Raw genomic sequence first — 16,577 nt, 5'->3', positions numbered from 1 at the left:
GAGAAAGAGAGAGGGAGCACACACAAGGTGGGGGGGGGGGAGACAGAGAGAGAGAGTGAGTGAGTCTGAAGCGGGCTCCACACTGAGCACAGAGCCTGATGTGGGGCTTGACCCCATGACCCTGGGATCATGAAAATCATGATCATCATGATTGAAATCATCAATCATGAAATCAAGAGATGGACACTCAACCAACTGAGCCACCCAGGCACCCCCAGGGGAAGAAATTCTTAAATCTTACTTTGAATAACTGAATCCTATCACACATAATCAATACAATGTTCAATTTCTAGCAACAAATTAGTAAGAAAATATCATTTTATAAAGCCATGAAATCTCACACTAGGTTATGTGAATATTACATATTTGGTAACATGGGACAATTGACAGCTTAATTATCACAGCACTGGTAACCAGATTTTCAGTGTTCTACATACAGTAACATGACGGCACCGCATCTCAAGACTACCATGCACGTAAATGACAAGGACTTTAAAAGACTCGGATCCAAGCACCTAGAAAAAGGGTGATAAGCATTTCCAAATCTCCCACACTGGCATTATATCAATCTTCTGAAACAGGAATTAAGTTTCTAGGGTATTACAAGTAACAGCAGAAAAGTTAGATTCAGAATTGTCTCCTACCAAAATTATAAGGACTCTCAGAGTGAAGTTAAAATGTTGATTGTTTTCAGATCAGAGTGAAACTAATGCTAAAATTATCCACCATTACAGAAGTTTCTCACTAAAATGTTTTAGAGTTAAAAACAAATTCTCTGAACTTCTTTCTTTAGTTCTTTTAAAAACATTCCTACTATCTGTAAAAAGCCTTAAATCTCCTAAACCACAAAAATAAATTCACAGAATTTTAACAGTTGGCCTTAAAGGAAACTTAATCTGGGGCGCCTGGGTGGCGCAGTCGGTTAAGCGTCCGACTTCAGCCAGGTCACGATCTCGCGGTCCGTGAGTTCGAGCCCCGCGTCGGGCTCTGGGCTGTTGGCTCAGAGCCTGGAGCCTGTTTCCGATTCTGTGTCTCCCTCCCTCTCTGCCCCTCCCCCGTTCATGCTCTGTCTCTCTCTGTCCCAAAAATAAATAAACGTTGAAAAAAAAAAAAATTAAAAAAAAAAAAAAAAAAAAGGAAACTTAATCCAATCCTCAACCTTCTTCCTCTTACAAATGAAAAGATACGTGGTATGTAATAAGCGAACAATTAAAATGTGTTGAATGAGTGAAAAAACGAAGATCCGAAAAGGGTATATAACTCTTTTAAGGTCAGACAGTTAATGGAAAAATCCAGATTAACCAAAACTAGGTTTCTAGATTCTTTTGGAACAGATGTGGAAGTAGAGGAAACCAAGATTTGAAAACCTTATCTGGGTCCTCAGGAAAAACTTAACCATTTGAGGCTTAACCATTTGAGCCTAAAATTCATTAGTTCTGTCACTTAGAAAAGCACTTGATAAAATAAATGTTGCCAAGACCTATCTCCTTGGAAACCGAAAAGGGAGAACTGTCTAGGGTTTCTTTCTTCTTCTATACAAAGAATATTTAACACAGGACTATTTTCATAATAAGTAACTACAATTGTTTTGCATCAGCGGTAAAATAGGTGGCCTCTGACTAAAAGAAAAATCAGCCAGAGGAGGAACAGAACGCTGAAAAGGACCTTATCAATCACTAGAAGAGTTATCAGCCACAAGAGAGCAGGAATCAGACATTCTTTTGTCACCACAAGCAGCCACTAGCCCCTGGCATTATAGTGGGAGTCAATAAATACAGGATAAGTGAGTAAGTTACTCCTCAGAGATTCACCCATGTAGACATAAATTCATTTGGTCACGACCGAACAAATCTTTACTTCAGGCCTACTAAGTGCAAACATACTACATTTTCCTCCACAGCAATTCTACCAATGGCCCCTCAAGTAAGACACTCAACCAAAACTATCCTCACAGTTTTGTCAAGATAACAAAGTATGACTTAAGTAGCCTAAATTACTTACTAAAACGGTCACTTAATTTGCTATTCTGGTTCCAATCTCTCTCATTCAGTTCATCCTATACAACCGAGCCAGGTTAGTTTTTTGTTCTTTGCACATCCCAGAAAAGAAAACAGTGCTGTGGCTAAGTATTCTATCTTTGTATGTGGTCTACCACTATTCAATAAGCAGATGTGGAAAATCAGAATCAACTGACCTAGAATAGGAAAAGATAGTGTCAAGGAAAAAAATGCCACCGTGACAGTTCTTATAATAATTGATACCACTGAGGGGCGCCTGGGTGGCTCAGTCAGTTGAGCGTCCAATTTCGGCTCAGGTCTTGATCTCGCGGTCCATGGGTTCGAGCCCCTCATTGGGCTCTGTGCTGACAGCTTGGAGCCTGGAGCCTGCTTCGGATTCTGTGTCTCCCTGTCTCTGCCCCTCCCCCACTCATGCCCTGTCTCTCTCTCTCTCTCTGTCAAAAATAAATAAACATTAAAAAAAAAATTTAGGGGCGCCTGGGTGGCGCAGTCGGTTAAGCGTCCGACTTCAGCCAGGTCACGATCTCGCGGTCCGTGAGTTCGAGCCCCGCGTCGGGCTCTGGGCTGATGGCTCAGAGCCTGGAGCCTGTTTCCGATTCTGTGTCTCCCTCTCTCTCTGCCCCTCCCCCGTTCATGCTCTGTCTCTCTCTGTCCCAAAAAATAAATAAACGTTGAAAAAAAAATTAAAAAAAAAAAAAAATTTAACAATTGATACCCCTGAAAATCTTGAGATTACCACTAGAGGCTTCCCTTATAACACTGTGATACAACTGATCCAGGGGGACACACATCCAATCTTCAAGATCAATTCAAGGTCCATCGCCTTTTTGAAACTTTCCCAAGCCAATGGCCTAGGTATCTGTGAAATAACTTTGTAAACCAGGAAGTACTAGACACACAGCTCTTGCTATACGAGTTGCCAGCTGATAGCCTTGCATACATTCTACCATTTAAATCACTTTACTTCATTCTTTAAGTGCGTCTAATCCCCTCAAAAAAATGAAAAATTCTACAAATTGTTTTCTCAATTGTTGACTTCTCTATTCTCCATTACTTAACACCTAGAATGGCATAAATTAAAAGTGACATTCACACTTCCTGATTTTAATATACTGCAAAGCTAATATAATCAAGACAGTTCTGGTGCTGGCATAAAGACAAACAAACAAACCAAGAGAGTAGACAGCCCAGAAATAAACCCTTGTGTAAATGGTCAACTGATCTTCAACAAGGGAGCCAAGACCATTCAATGAGGAAAGGACAATCTCTTCAACAAACAGTGTTGAGAGAGAGAACTGGATATCCATACGCAAAAGAATTAAGTTGGACCCTCATCTTATACCATACACAAAAATTAACTCAAAATGGATTAAAGACCTAAACATAAGAACTGAAACTATAAAGTTTCTAGAAGAAAACATAGGAAGGAAGTTTCACGACACTGGTCTTAGCCATAACTTCTTGGATATGATGCCAAAAGCACAGGCAACAAAAGGAAAAATAGACAAATTTTTAAAACTTTTGTGCATCAAAGGATACAATCAACATAGTGAAAAGGCAACCCACAGAACAGGAGGAAATACAGGCAAATCATATATCTGATAAGGGGTTAATACCCAGAATATATAAAGGACTCCTACGACCCAACAACAAAAAGTCAAATAACCCCATTGAAAAATGGGCAAAGGATTTGAATAGACATTTCTCCAGAGATGATACACAAATAGCCAACAAGCATATGAAAGACGCTCAACATCATTTATCAGAGAAATGCAAATCAAAACCACAATGAGATACCACCTCACACTCTTAGGATGACTACTATGGAAAAAAAAAAGAAAATAACAAGTGCTGACAAGGATGTGGAGACACTGGAACCTTCATACACTGCTGGTGGGAATGTAAAACCACTGCGATTTTACAACTACTATGAAAAATAGTATGGAGATTACTCAAAAATTTCAAAATAGAACTACCATCTGATCCAGCAATCCCACTTGTGTGTATATTCAAAAGGACTGAAAGCAAGGCCTGAAAGATACATTTGTACACCCATGTTCATACCAGCATTATCCACAGCAGCCAAGAGGTGGAAGCAACAAGAACGTCAATAAATGGATGAGTAGATAAACAAAATACGGTATATACACAGCATGGAATATTATTCAGCCTCAAAAGAAGGAAATCCTGTTATATGCCAACATGTATAAACCTTGAAGACTTTATGCTAAGTGAAATAAGCCAGTCACAAAAAAACAAATACCGCATGATTCCACTTATGTGAGGTATCTACAGCAGACAGAGTCACAGAAACAGAAAGTAGAATGGCAGTGGCGAGGGATAAGGGGAAAGGGAGAGGGGAACCATTTCATGGGTGTAGTTTCAGATTGGCAAGATGAGAAAGTTCTGAAGATCTGCTTCAGAACACGAATGTACTTCACACTTAAAAATGGTTAAGATGGTCAACTGTGTCACATGTTTTTTTACGACAGTAAAAAAACGTGAGGGGCGCCCAGGTGGCCCCCGGTCATGATCTCACGGTCTATGAGTTCGAGCCCCATGTCGGGCTCTGTGCTGACAGTTCAGAGCCTGGAGCCTGCTTTGGATTCTGTCTCCCTCTCTCTCTCTGCCCCTCCCCCACTCATGCTCTGTCTCTGTCTCAGAAATAAACATACGTTAAAAAAACAAACAAACGGGGCGCCTGGGTGGCGCAGTCGGTTAAGCGTCCGACTTCAGCCAGGTCACGATCTCGCGGTCTGTGAGTTCGAGCCCCGCGTCAGGCTCTGGGCTGATGGCTCAGAGCCTGGAGCCTGTTTCCGATTCTGTGTCTCCTTCTCTCTCTGCCCCTCCCCCATTCATGCTCTGTCTCTCTCTGTCCCAAAAATAAATAAACGTTGAAAAAAAAAATAAAAAACAAACAAACAAACAAAAACGTCTAAGTGCCAACACAGAATTACCAAATTGGATTTTCACGTTCTACCTCCACTGCAGAATCGAAGCAGCCTGACCCTTTGAGGTGTTGGCACTCATTTCCAGAGATTTTTCCAAGTTGTCTTTTTTAGTCAATGGCTAGCACAGAGGACCAGAGGCTCTCTCCTTCTCACCCATTCAAAATTAAGTTTACATACTCCCAGCCAGCTGCTCTCTGCTTTAAGCCTACTACTGGTCTACCTTATTGTCAAGCAGAAGTTCAAAAATGATACAAAAACTACTGTGCTCTCCACTGGGTGGGGGAGAAGCATAACAGAATCATCCACTGAGTCTCTTCAACCCTCCATCCACCTGATATCTCGCCTGCTGCCCCGGAGAAAAGCCCCAGAGTTCACTGTGATCCCCTACCCTCTCCACCCAAGCACTTCCTGCTCCCCCAAAACACACATCCTACCCAAACTGCTGAAAACCACTATTTTAAAACACTGCCTTGAAAACGGCCTTCAGAACAATCCCACCGAAAGCAATTATTAGGCTGACGTTCTCGAACTCTGAATGAGCCTTTTCTGTGAACGCTGTAGCTCTCCATAACCTATCATTTACCTACTGAAACATTTTGTTTTGCAATTATTATACCTCATTTCCTATTACAAAGGATTAGCACTAAGATCTTTAAAAAAAATAAAATAAAGTAACAAGGAGACGCTTTGAAGAATCACAGGCACCTCCCAAACTAGAAGAGAGGAACCACACTGGGTCTCCACCGGGGCAAGCCATCCTCACAGGTTTCTGAGCCATGAGTCAAACCCCACCCCAAACACATACAGACACACAGCACACTCTCTACGTAGGAAACGCCAGCCGCTCAGAAATTAGACTTGGGCAAAGTAAACGGACAAAACCTTCTGAGGTTTTCACAGGAGCAGCCAGAATTAGGCCTAGGAAAAGGGAGGCGGTAAATCAACCACACATCAAGCTGCAGTGCAAGGAGAGGAACATGTATTTTTGAAGTCTTCTAAAGAAAAGCAGTTTGGGGGGCGCCTGGGTGGCTTAGTCAGTTAAGCGTCCGACTTCGGCTCAGGTCATGATCTCACGGTCCATGAGCTCGAGCCCCGCGTCGGGCTCTGTGCTAACAGCTCAGAGCCTGGAGCCTGTTTCAGATTCTGTGTCTTCTGACCCTCCCCCGTTCATGCTCTGTCTCTCTCTGTCTCAAAAATAAATAAACATTGAAAAAAAAATTTTTTTAAAAGAAAAGCAGTTTGGTTCCAACAAGTCACAAACTGACATTTCTTGCAAAAATCTGGGAAAACACTGCTTTCCACTTTCTTCCTAGGTACACATAGGTGAAGCCAGCAATACTAACCAAATTGGGTGAAAATTTTAGGACATGCAACTAATTTATAAGGATAGATCTTGTAGGCCTCTCCTTACAAGTACTGACTCTTCCTGAAAGCATGAGATACCACAGTTCAGCTGTCAGCTGCTTCTCTGAGAGCATCACGAGCCACAAAGAAACTTGTAAAAACCAACAGTCAATTCTGGGAACTAAGACTGTTAAAGGGAATGCAAGGAGCTCATAACATATCCAACCAGAATACCTATCTAGGTATTATATAGGTATTAAATAACTCTAGAATATGAAATAATAATAATAATATCGGGACCCAAGGAAAAGAGACTGATCACAGTCAAGTCTGGATTACAGAAACGTGATCATTCACCATGAAACCCTTTGCTTTTCCTTTCTCACTAGCTTTCTTGTGAGCAGTTCAGAACTCATTCTAAAAGGAAGCAAGACCCTAAACCACAAAAACCAATTAATGATTGTACCTGTAGCTGTGGGAGAAGACGGCTTTGTGGAGAAAGTGGAAAGAGGAATAACCAAAATTAACTATTGTATCTGCGAAAGCCATTTAACCCGGACCCGCTCTGGGGGAGGAAAGAGGAAAAAGAAGCCGGCGGGGGCCGAGGCTCCACGTCCTGTCCTGCCCGCCCGAGTTGCCTCCGAGTGACCCCTGTGCTGGCGCAAACCAGACACCCTCCCTCTCCAAGCCTGCGCACTCCGACCCGCCTGCACGCTCCCGCCTCTCCTGAATTGAAAGAGGGAAATCTAACATTATGTAATTGCCTGTTTCCCACAATTTAAAGTGAGGCATACTATAATCCTAATTAGAGGGAGAAGTTGGTGCGACATGACAAGTAACAAATTAGAAATCTAAAGACCGAAAACTCTCATCCCAGACTTGCAGAAGCAAAGAGAAAGGGCCTCGCGGGACGCCGCGGCACAGCCGCCGCGGCACACCCACCACGACACACCCACCAGGACACTGCTGGTGTAGGAGGGGCCGACTGAAACCACCCCTGACGTTCCTCCATGGCATTTCGGGGTCATCCCTCTTGGTCTTCAAGAAAACACTCATGTTCTCTTTACTCTCCCCAGGCCAAAATTAAAGCAGAAGATGGATGTGGGCCGGCCCCTACCTCGGAAGACAGACCCCGATGGGTCTCCTTCCCCTTGTGCTCACAAAGCCAGTCACACACCTCATTCCATCCCTGGCTCAAACCACGTGTTGGAGAGATCCCGAGCGAAGGGATTCTTCCCCATGCTTCTGACTCACTCCAGAGCTCATCAAAAGCCCACCCGAAGAAGAAGAGTTACCATGTACGCATAATTCATTTACATCTAACCTATGGAAAATTAAGTGCCAGACAGGTGTGTGGACTTTGTTTGGCTTTTTTTTCTTTTTACTAGCTAGACATAGAGGGGGGGAAAAACAACTAATGAGGTCAATTTACTTCTTATACCAACAAAGGATACTTTTGGTGTAAGAAGTGGATACAAAGTTGGGTTGTCAATCTCAAGAGGTAGTGGAACACCCAGATTTTAAATAGCACCGTACATGGAACAAAACACAGAGTTGTGGATGAGCACTGAAAGAATAATATAATGCTTAACCCTCCCAGGAAAAAGGAGAGCCCCTCATCTAAAGGGCAGTCACCCAACTGGCAGGGATATTTCTTCTCTCCTGGGTCGGATTACTCCAGCGGCAGGTAGGGTGGTGCTATATAAATAAGTTGCATTTTCAGCAGGAAGCTCCTTCAACAAGTTCCTGTTTTATGTGCAATTATCCCTCGCCTGACCCATCCTCCCCACCAAACCCCCACCGCCTGGTAACACATGCAACTCAGAGAGAAGGTCTACAAGTTGCCACCAGAAACAGGGAAGGTACAGCCACTTTCGTTTACAAATGAAAAATGAGATAAAGAAGGGAAGAAAATGGTAAACTAGAACAAATGAAGTTTGCCTCCTCTAAATTATGCTGAGTTAATAATATCTATCCTTCACCAAAAAAAAAAAAAAAAAAAAAAAAAAAAAACACACAGGGGGGGAAAGGCCTACCAGCTCTACCATGTAGATATTTTAACTAACTCATAATTTCTTTTTCCATAACTTTGTCATTTGAGTAACTCTAAAGCTTACTTACCAAATACTACATCAATGCTGTTTACATAGCGTTTCAACCTTACTGTGGATTTTGTTTCCTTAAGCTTTGCTTCTTCTCATTGTAGACACTTAACCCTGAACAATTAAAAGGAGGAGAGGGAGTAGTAAACAAATTTTAATCTACAGGCTCAAAGGGGAAAAAAACAGGAAACAAAGGAGTACAGTTAAATCTGGAAACCTGACTTCCAATCACTGCCTGATCGCTAACTAACTAGTTCTTCTATAACCTTGCACAAATCACTTCAACTTTCTAGGCCTCAGTTTCCTCACCTGTAAAATGGAGAAAATGGGCCAAATGATTTAAGTTTAAAATCCCTTCTAGCTTCAATAATCTATGAATCTGTCGATCAGAAAGAAAATGCAATTGCAAATTAGACTTTATGACTTACAAAGTACTTTCAAACATATTTTCTCATTAATTCTTGCAGCAAAGCTGTGAAACAAGCATTATGCCCATCTCTGCAGAAAAAGACAGTTTTTCCGAAAGACAGTTCAGAGAGTTTGATTATTTTTTAAGATCCCCTAGCCAGAAAATTTGAAACCCAGACCTTCTGAGGACAAATATTGGGTTCCATTATTTCAAAAAGTTAAAATTTAAAAATAATTGATTGCCTGCTACGCAAAACCTTTCTGGGGACATCAGCATATTATAATACCAAACCTGGAAAGGTTACTACAAATGGCCCCACTGGAATCACAGGGCCCAACAGCACACCTCCCAGATAGAGGCACTGAGCAAATATTGCCTGACTCACCATACACCTCAAAAGATTAGGAATACAGTGATAGTATGGGGGGAAATTTTTTTTTTTCTGAATTTGAGGTATGATCTCCTATGATCTGATTCAAAAGATAGAAAAAAAAAAGAAAACAAAACAGTAGAAAGAGGCATTCCGTATCAGAGATCTAGCTCTCCATTACAAGGATGAATCTATGTGTCTTCCTCAGAGAAACTCCAATTTGATCAGTGAACCAAAAGCCCAAATGTGAGAGGTCACCTGGAAATCTTCCGGATATCCATACTTTATACACACACTGATCTGGACTAACAGAAATGATAACACAGCCATGAGGACTGATAAGAATCATGTTCTTATCAATCACTACATACTTTCCCCTCAATTGGAAAGATTCAGGGAATCTGTACTCTTACACTGTTCTACCTCTCATACTTCTGTTTCACAGCTCAAAGAGACAGAAAACAGCCATTTATTGAAAAATTCAAACTGCAAATTTAACATAGGATTTATATACGTCTCAACTCAGTCAACCAAGATCCCCCCTAAAGTCTACAAAACCACTAAAATCAAGCAATCTTCAATCTATGACTTTAAGGTTTTTTTTAAAGTTTTTAAAAGTTGTTTTAAAAAATTGGTGGGGCAGAGGGCACTACAACAAAATTACTGATGCAATTCAAAGCAAAAGCAAAGTAAGTAAATACAAACGCCAGAAAGTAACAGTGAAAGAAAAGAGTTAAATGAATCTCAGTATACAATCTAAGCGAGGGGCTCTGGATTTATTACCAAGGGTTCAAGTCAACCTTCCCATAGGATCCTAACAATTGCCTGACACTTCAGATCTGAAAAGTTCTCTGTACCAGAACTGCAATTTCAAACCGGAGGAGCAGCACCAGGAACCGCAGAGAAGCTAACAGCAACACCTACTGACTATCTTGAGCCACTTGCCAAACTTGTTCTGTCAACTAGAGAAATCTAATGATACAGTCAATTTCAAGAGTCCTTTACTTAAGCATAATGAGATAAGAAAATAAGTTGTCACCCACATAAAGCCATCCAGCCTCCAAAATCTCTTAGTTTGCCCTTAACCATTTGTGAGCAAATCATTACCCAAGTCATTTTAAATGCACTGCTAATTGCTGATGCCTCAGTATAAGTAATTTATTCCATGGGAGAAATGCTTTAATATTAATATTCTCGTTAATAACTGGCATGTCATCTACCACTTGGACACATCAGTGACCATAAACTGCTTTACGTAAACCTTTTATTTGAGACTACTGCTGTTACCACTGTTCTATATTATTCCCATCGTTTTTGGGTTTTTTTTTCCCCACCCTAGTTAAAGGTGACTTAATTGCAGCCTTCAAAAAATAAGAGAAAAGTGAAAGTCATTAAGTCAGGATTATATAGAAAATTAATACTGTTACTAAACTGGCTGCAGAGTATGATTCTATAGGACTTAATCTTGTACTTTTCCAGAAGATTAAGTCAGAGAATCTTTGCCTTGGATGAATATTCCATATGAGAAAAGAAGAGAAAGTTGACACTTAACTCCCACAGAGTACCAGTATAAAAACAATGGCTTTAAGAGTCTGAGTCAGAGTTTCAACATGAAAGGCTTACTTTATAGAGGAAACGCCAACCCCAGTTCATCCAGATAGACCTGGAACCCGATGAAAGACGACACCTTTACTCTGAAATTTGCATCGCATCACTCACTGGCTCCCAGTTTAGAAATATAATCGTCCAGCAGGTAGTAAGAGTTTCAGTGAATGTTAATCTCTAAAACACCCGTCATGAAAAATTAAATCTATTAAGGTAAACGCCGTCTCTAGGGACCATCAGTCCCCAAATGCTTCCCTTCAAAAACGAATACCAACAACTCAATTAAACAACATCTTCCCTAAAGTGAGCCATTTCCCTTGTCTCTATATTTAACGAACGGTCAAACTCGAAATTTCAACCTGCCCAATACGGCTACATGTCCACGCAGATATGCCGTGAAGCGATAGGGAGCCTCGCAAATTTCCTTTAAGGGCAGGAGAAGTTGGAAACAGATGAGGCTAAAGAGGAAAAGTTCTTTTTGAAGCACCCTCACGCCTCCCCAGCCCTCTCGAGGTTTACTTGCTCCAAGGAAAGCAGGTTAGAGCATCCCCTACTTTCCCTGTCCCCCGGACCCGGGGAGAGAAATTAACCACCCGCGGGCACCGAGCTCTCTTCTCCCTTTCCCATGACTAAACCCCTCGGCCTGTCCTTTCCAACGCAGCCTGCAAAGCGCTCACCCAGGTGACTGAAGGGGAAGGGTGCCCGGTGGAGACGAGAGCTGCCGGGTGGGCGCAGCCACCCCGACGGGGGCGCGGGTCTCCCGGCCTCTGGCGGAGGCGCTCTGCCGGTAGTTATGCAGATTCGGGTTCCTAGGTGCGTGCGCGCGCGCCGTGCGCGGTGCAGCCCGGACTCGCCCCCGCCGGGCTGCGCTATCAGCACGCCACCAAATCGGAAATAAAACTTTGACCGGCCTCCCGAATCCCGCTCCGGGCCCTGCACCCGAGCCCCGGCCAGAAATGCAATGGGGGGGGCTGTCAACAGTCCTTCACCCCCGCTCCCCTGCCCGGACCCGGGGCGCGGGAGCCACTTACCGCTCTGCCCGGCCTCCCGGTGCCACCGCGCGTCCGGGGCGCGTCCGCCGCGCGCTCTCCCTAGGGAGAAAGAGAAACCGTGTGGACGGTCGGCGCGCGCTCACTCGCCGCCTCCTCTGCGGAGAACGGCGGGCAGCGAGGCCGGACCGGGGCGGGCGGCTAGCGGAGGGGGGCCCGGGGGAGGTGGCGGCGGAATCTGCCCAACTCCCGAGCTCCACTCCGAGGGGAACCCGGAAAGCAGGCTAGAGAGCAGCCTGTGGGGGCCGCGCTCCTGGAGGAGTGGGGGACGGAGGTGCCCCCGTACCCGGGCATCAACTATTGTCTGGGCGTCCTGGTCCCCGCTCGCGCCGCCTCCGAGGTTCAGCGCCCCCCATGCCGCCCGCCAGACCCCAGGAGAAAAAGCTGGGGGCGGGGGCAGCCGGCGAGTAAAGCGGGGATGGGGTGGCTGGGGGGCCGGGGTCTTGGAGGTCGAAGGTGGACGCAGGGGAAGGGGACGTGCGTGTCGAGTGGGGGGAGGAGACAGGTAACTGCAGACGGGGGTGGGAAGGCCCGGGAGGACCGGTGGGGGGAGGAAATGGGGAGGGAGCCACGGAGGCGGGAAGAGATGGAGTGGCTGGGGGGCGGCCTCTGAAGCCCAGACCTGGCCCTCCCCGGGGACCCTCCTCCCGGGAAGTCGGCGCCGCACTGACTTTTTCGCTTACTCGCTCACGCACGCACTGAACTCGCTCACAAAGTTGCCGGCGGTGGCGGCGCCTCACTCGCCCTTCCCTCCCTTCCACTCCCCTCGCCTCCCCGCCTCCCCGCCCCATTCCTTCCCCTCCTTCACTCCCTCCCTCCGCAAGTCTCGGGTGAGATCACCTCTGGGCCGCTCGGCACTGCGCTCAAATCTCGCGAGAGAAGCGGCGGCTCTGCCAGGCCGGCGGGGGAAGTAGGAGTTGGAGGAAGGTGGGGGACCGCGGAACTCCTAGTTGCTATGACGACGGCAAAGCCCTGGATTCCTGTCTCCAGCAGAGAGCCGAGGCTGCAAACGTGGGTGCAGTTTTCAACCTGCCCCCTCCCTTGCCAGACACCCTAATGGTGGGGAAATCGAGGGCCAGAAGCGAGAGGAGGATTTTTAAGCCTATTCGAGAGGACATCTGTAGAACAGCGTCATATCTGGCCAAATTTGGCAAATGAAGCTAATTTTTCCCCCAGAGGTTCAGGGGGAGATTTCTGTCACCGAAGCCAGCACATATCTGTATCCCCAAATATCAACTGTGTATTCAGTTTTTCAGCCCTCCCGTCTAATCTCATCCGCCAGCCTCCACTCCTTAGGCTCCCTCTCTCCTCCCTCCCCCGCCTCCCCATCACCACCACCACCACCACCAGGCTGGGCTCCTTGAGGATCTGGCAGCTTCTTCATGTTTGTGTTCTCAGCGCCTCCACAGACTTGGTACATAGTAGCTATTTACTTAATGTCTATTGGGGGGAAAAAGGAGCACAGGAGTCTGTGCGTGTTCTAATACTTTCCTTTCACCCTACCCGGTAGAGTATGTATCAATTTCTCTATTTACCTTAGAAGGTAAGTTTCTGCTCCACAGCCATATTTTGTACTCTATTTCTATCTGCGCATTTCTGTTCACACAGAATGTGTCTGTTTTTCAATAGTTCTAGTCCTTCCTTTCTCCATCTTTGTCTCATTAAAAAACCCGGGGGTGGGGGGGGGGAGTTGTTTTGTTTTGTTTAATCATTAAGCTTTTCAGAGGCCTCCAAACCTACTTCAAAATGCTGCTAAGGATGAAGACGAAATCTTTTCACACCCTGTTTCTTCTTTTAATCGTAGAAACTTTTCTTTGGGGGCTTTAAATAGTGCCTAAATAAAATGGATGCTGTGAATGGAAGTTAAGCTTCAACTTTAGATTTCAAAAGGGATGAGTGAAAAATAGATTCCATGGTATAGTGAATTATATCTCAATAAAAAACTAATAAATCCCATTCCTACTTACATTAATATGAGAAAACTGTGATTTAATTCAATCCCACAGAACTAGAAAACCTAGGAAAGGGCATGAAGACTAGGCAGTTAAGACTCTTTTGGGTCAAGTGCAAGCTTAAAGCACTAGGTTGATGAAAGTTTTTACCTTAGAAACCTAAATGATACAGTGATTGAAAAGCACTGGCTAACTTCAGGAGACTAGGTTTGAGTTTTTCTGTGTCCCTAATAATTGAGTCTCCTTGAGAAGTCATTTAATTCTTCATCTGTAAAATGAGGGGATAGCCCAGATATGAGATCGTACAGCTTTAAAATTCTATAGCTCTTAGACCTATAAAAATTTCCAATAAATAACATATTTTCCGTTTATATCAAAAAAATAACGAATGAGTGTTTCATTTTATAGATCTGTTTCACAAAGTTATTTAAGTGTGGACAAGTTGATTTTAAAGTTTCTCTTGTCTCAACTATAAAAACAACAAAAATATTAACCATGTTACAGTAATTTCACAGGGAATCCATTGTTCAAGATTTGTTTTTACACTAACTCGAAACAGATTCCTTGTTATTTAATAAATACACTAACTCAAAACAAAGACCAAAACTGAATATATCCACATCCCACCAAAATAACTAGAAGGAGGTGGGAGGAAGAGAACGAAAAAAGAAAGAAAGGAAGGAGAGAAGGAAGGGAGGGCGGGAGGGCAGGCCTTAAAATTACACACTGGTGTTTTTAATATAAATTTTTTTACCAAGAAACTCAATAGAGTATCAACATCCATCCCGTTGATGTGTTTTAAGGAGCCATCTTTCACAGAATAGTACACTGTTGTAAATCAGTAATTCATTTGCTCTGACTCAACTTGTAACATAATTTTGCCCTTAAAGGATGGCTGCCAATCTGTATCCATCCACCAGTACAGTCACAATTTCAGGGCCACCTGTTTTATGACTCCCAGATAGCCATTTGATACATTTGAAATAACTGATCCAAGTGCTAACCAAATCTATTAACTTTATTCAATGCTTATCAGGCTCAACAGTGGGTATAGGCCTCAGGTTAGGAAGGGAACTTCCCTAACCTTCAGACAGAGTAGAATCGGAGAAATTGTCCCAGGGACCTAAAACTGCTCTTTCAAAGCCCCAGGCTACTATTTACCCTTCACTGATGACAGACCTTGCACTTGCGTTACTGAAGGAGCTAAAGGTGAAATCCACCAAAACTGTAGGTTCCAGTTGCACGTTTTCTGGGTCAGGCACTCCCTGTGTATCCTCTTAGCCTTCTTGGGATTTCAAAATAGAAGACAAGAGGCAACAGAAGAGTAAAAGGGTAGGAATAAAGAGTTTGCCAAGTACAGATTATATCTCAACACCATTCCTGCCTCCTTGCTCTGGGCTCTTCTACCCACCTCTGCCTGACTCCCTCCCACATACACACAAGGGATGTGTAACCCTTCCTAGGGATGAGGAGAACATCTAGTCATTTCCTGTTCCTCCCTCCCAATTCCCTTCTAAGTTTGTTAGAACACATTCCCTCTGGTTATTCAGTTCTACAAAACAAAACACCCTAACATATCCAATGTGGAATGAATTTTGACCCAGAAACCTACCAAGCAAGCAAAAACTGATACTTTTTAATATTATAAACATCATTTCACATTTGCATATTTTTCAGTTAAAGTCTGGCATAGCCATCCCATTATCAGTTCAGAACTTTCTGTTACTGACTATACATCTACAGGCAATTACTAACACATACATATTCAGAAAAATTACTCTTGACTAGTAGAAAGGACCAAGGTGCCCCCAAATCATCCAAAATTAAGTTATATCTAATGCTGTTTCAACTTTAGGGTTTTATTGTTTTAGCCCTATGTGATATAACTTGAGTTATCTGAATACTAGATTTCTTAGAACAGTTCAGTCTCCCATCTGCATGATAGTATTTATTATATGTTTAAATACCTACAACTTTATAATCAATTAACATTGCTTAGCAAAGCTTGTACACTTCCTTGTCTACTACCCAACTCTTCTAAAGGACTATTTCACACCTTCTCCCCCTTCATCAAACCTCTGGCTTATTACAGCTAATGCCCTTGCTTCTTCTTTCATTGATAAAATAGAAGCAATCAGATGACAACCTGGCAAACCACCTGTGCCTGACTGTGAGGAACTCTTCTGTCCTCCTGCCCTTGTGATGAACCCTCAGCGCTCTAAGCTAAGACTAACCTCTCCCACCGTGTACTGGTCCCATCCCCTCTGACCCAGAGACATCGATTCAGCAATTGCCTCCTCTCTCCTGCATCAGGAAATTCCCCTCTCTACTGAATCATTTCTAAGAGTGTCTGCATGCTGTATTATCTGCCATAGTAAAAATAATAATAATAATAATAAGACATTTCCTAGATTCCATGTCGCCCTCCACTTCACTTTACCCCCGGAATCTCCGAAAGGTTTTGCCATGCTTGCTGTCTTCAGTTCCTCTCCTCCATTCTCTTGAATCCACCCTGGACAGCCTTCTACCCCTACCAGTCCAAGGAAACAGGTCTTCTCAGGGTCCTGAGTGACTGCCTTGGTGCTAAATCCAGCAGTCAGCGCTCATCCTCACCTCATGTGACCCCTCAGCAGTGGGGAAATGTTGCTCACTCTTATCCTTGAAATACTTTCTTCATGTGGCTTTTAGGCTAAGAGTCTGTCTTGGCTCTTATTCCAGCTTTCTGGCCTTCTCAGTCTTCAGTCTCTAAACTCAGAAGTCCCCAGGTCTCTAGAGAC

At 43.8% G+C, this 16,577-nt stretch overlaps 1 protein-coding gene across 12 annotated transcripts in view; it reads right to left on the bottom strand.

Annotated features, from left to right (window-relative positions):
• Positions 1–12,579, bottom strand: part of SIPA1L1 (signal induced proliferation associated 1 like 1) — a 362,478-nt gene extending 349,899 nt beyond the window's left edge. For 7 of the 12 annotated variants that reach the window (XM_030319459.1, XM_030319465.1, XM_030319461.1 and 4 more), the window contains exons 1-2: positions 12,520–12,579; positions 11,831–11,890 (exon numbers count right to left, since the gene is read on the bottom strand). The gene's annotated coding sequence lies outside the window, so the exon portion shown is untranslated. Of the gene's footprint in view, positions 1–8,434; positions 8,454–11,476; positions 11,577–11,830; positions 11,943–12,519 lie in introns of those variants that run through there. The other 5 variants (XM_030319469.1, XM_030319470.1, XM_030319458.1 and 2 more) reach the window with 4 other exon arrangements.
• Positions 12,580–16,577: the final 3,998 nt, after the last annotated feature.

Source organism: Lynx canadensis, chromosome B3 (assembly GCF_007474595.2).
Source record: "Lynx canadensis isolate LIC74 chromosome B3, mLynCan4.pri.v2, whole genome shotgun sequence".
NCBI classification, from domain to species: domain Eukaryota; kingdom Metazoa; phylum Chordata; class Mammalia; order Carnivora; family Felidae; genus Lynx; species Lynx canadensis.
Note: the sequence above shows the minus strand (reverse complement) of the source record. Positions and strands in the feature narration are given on the sequence as shown.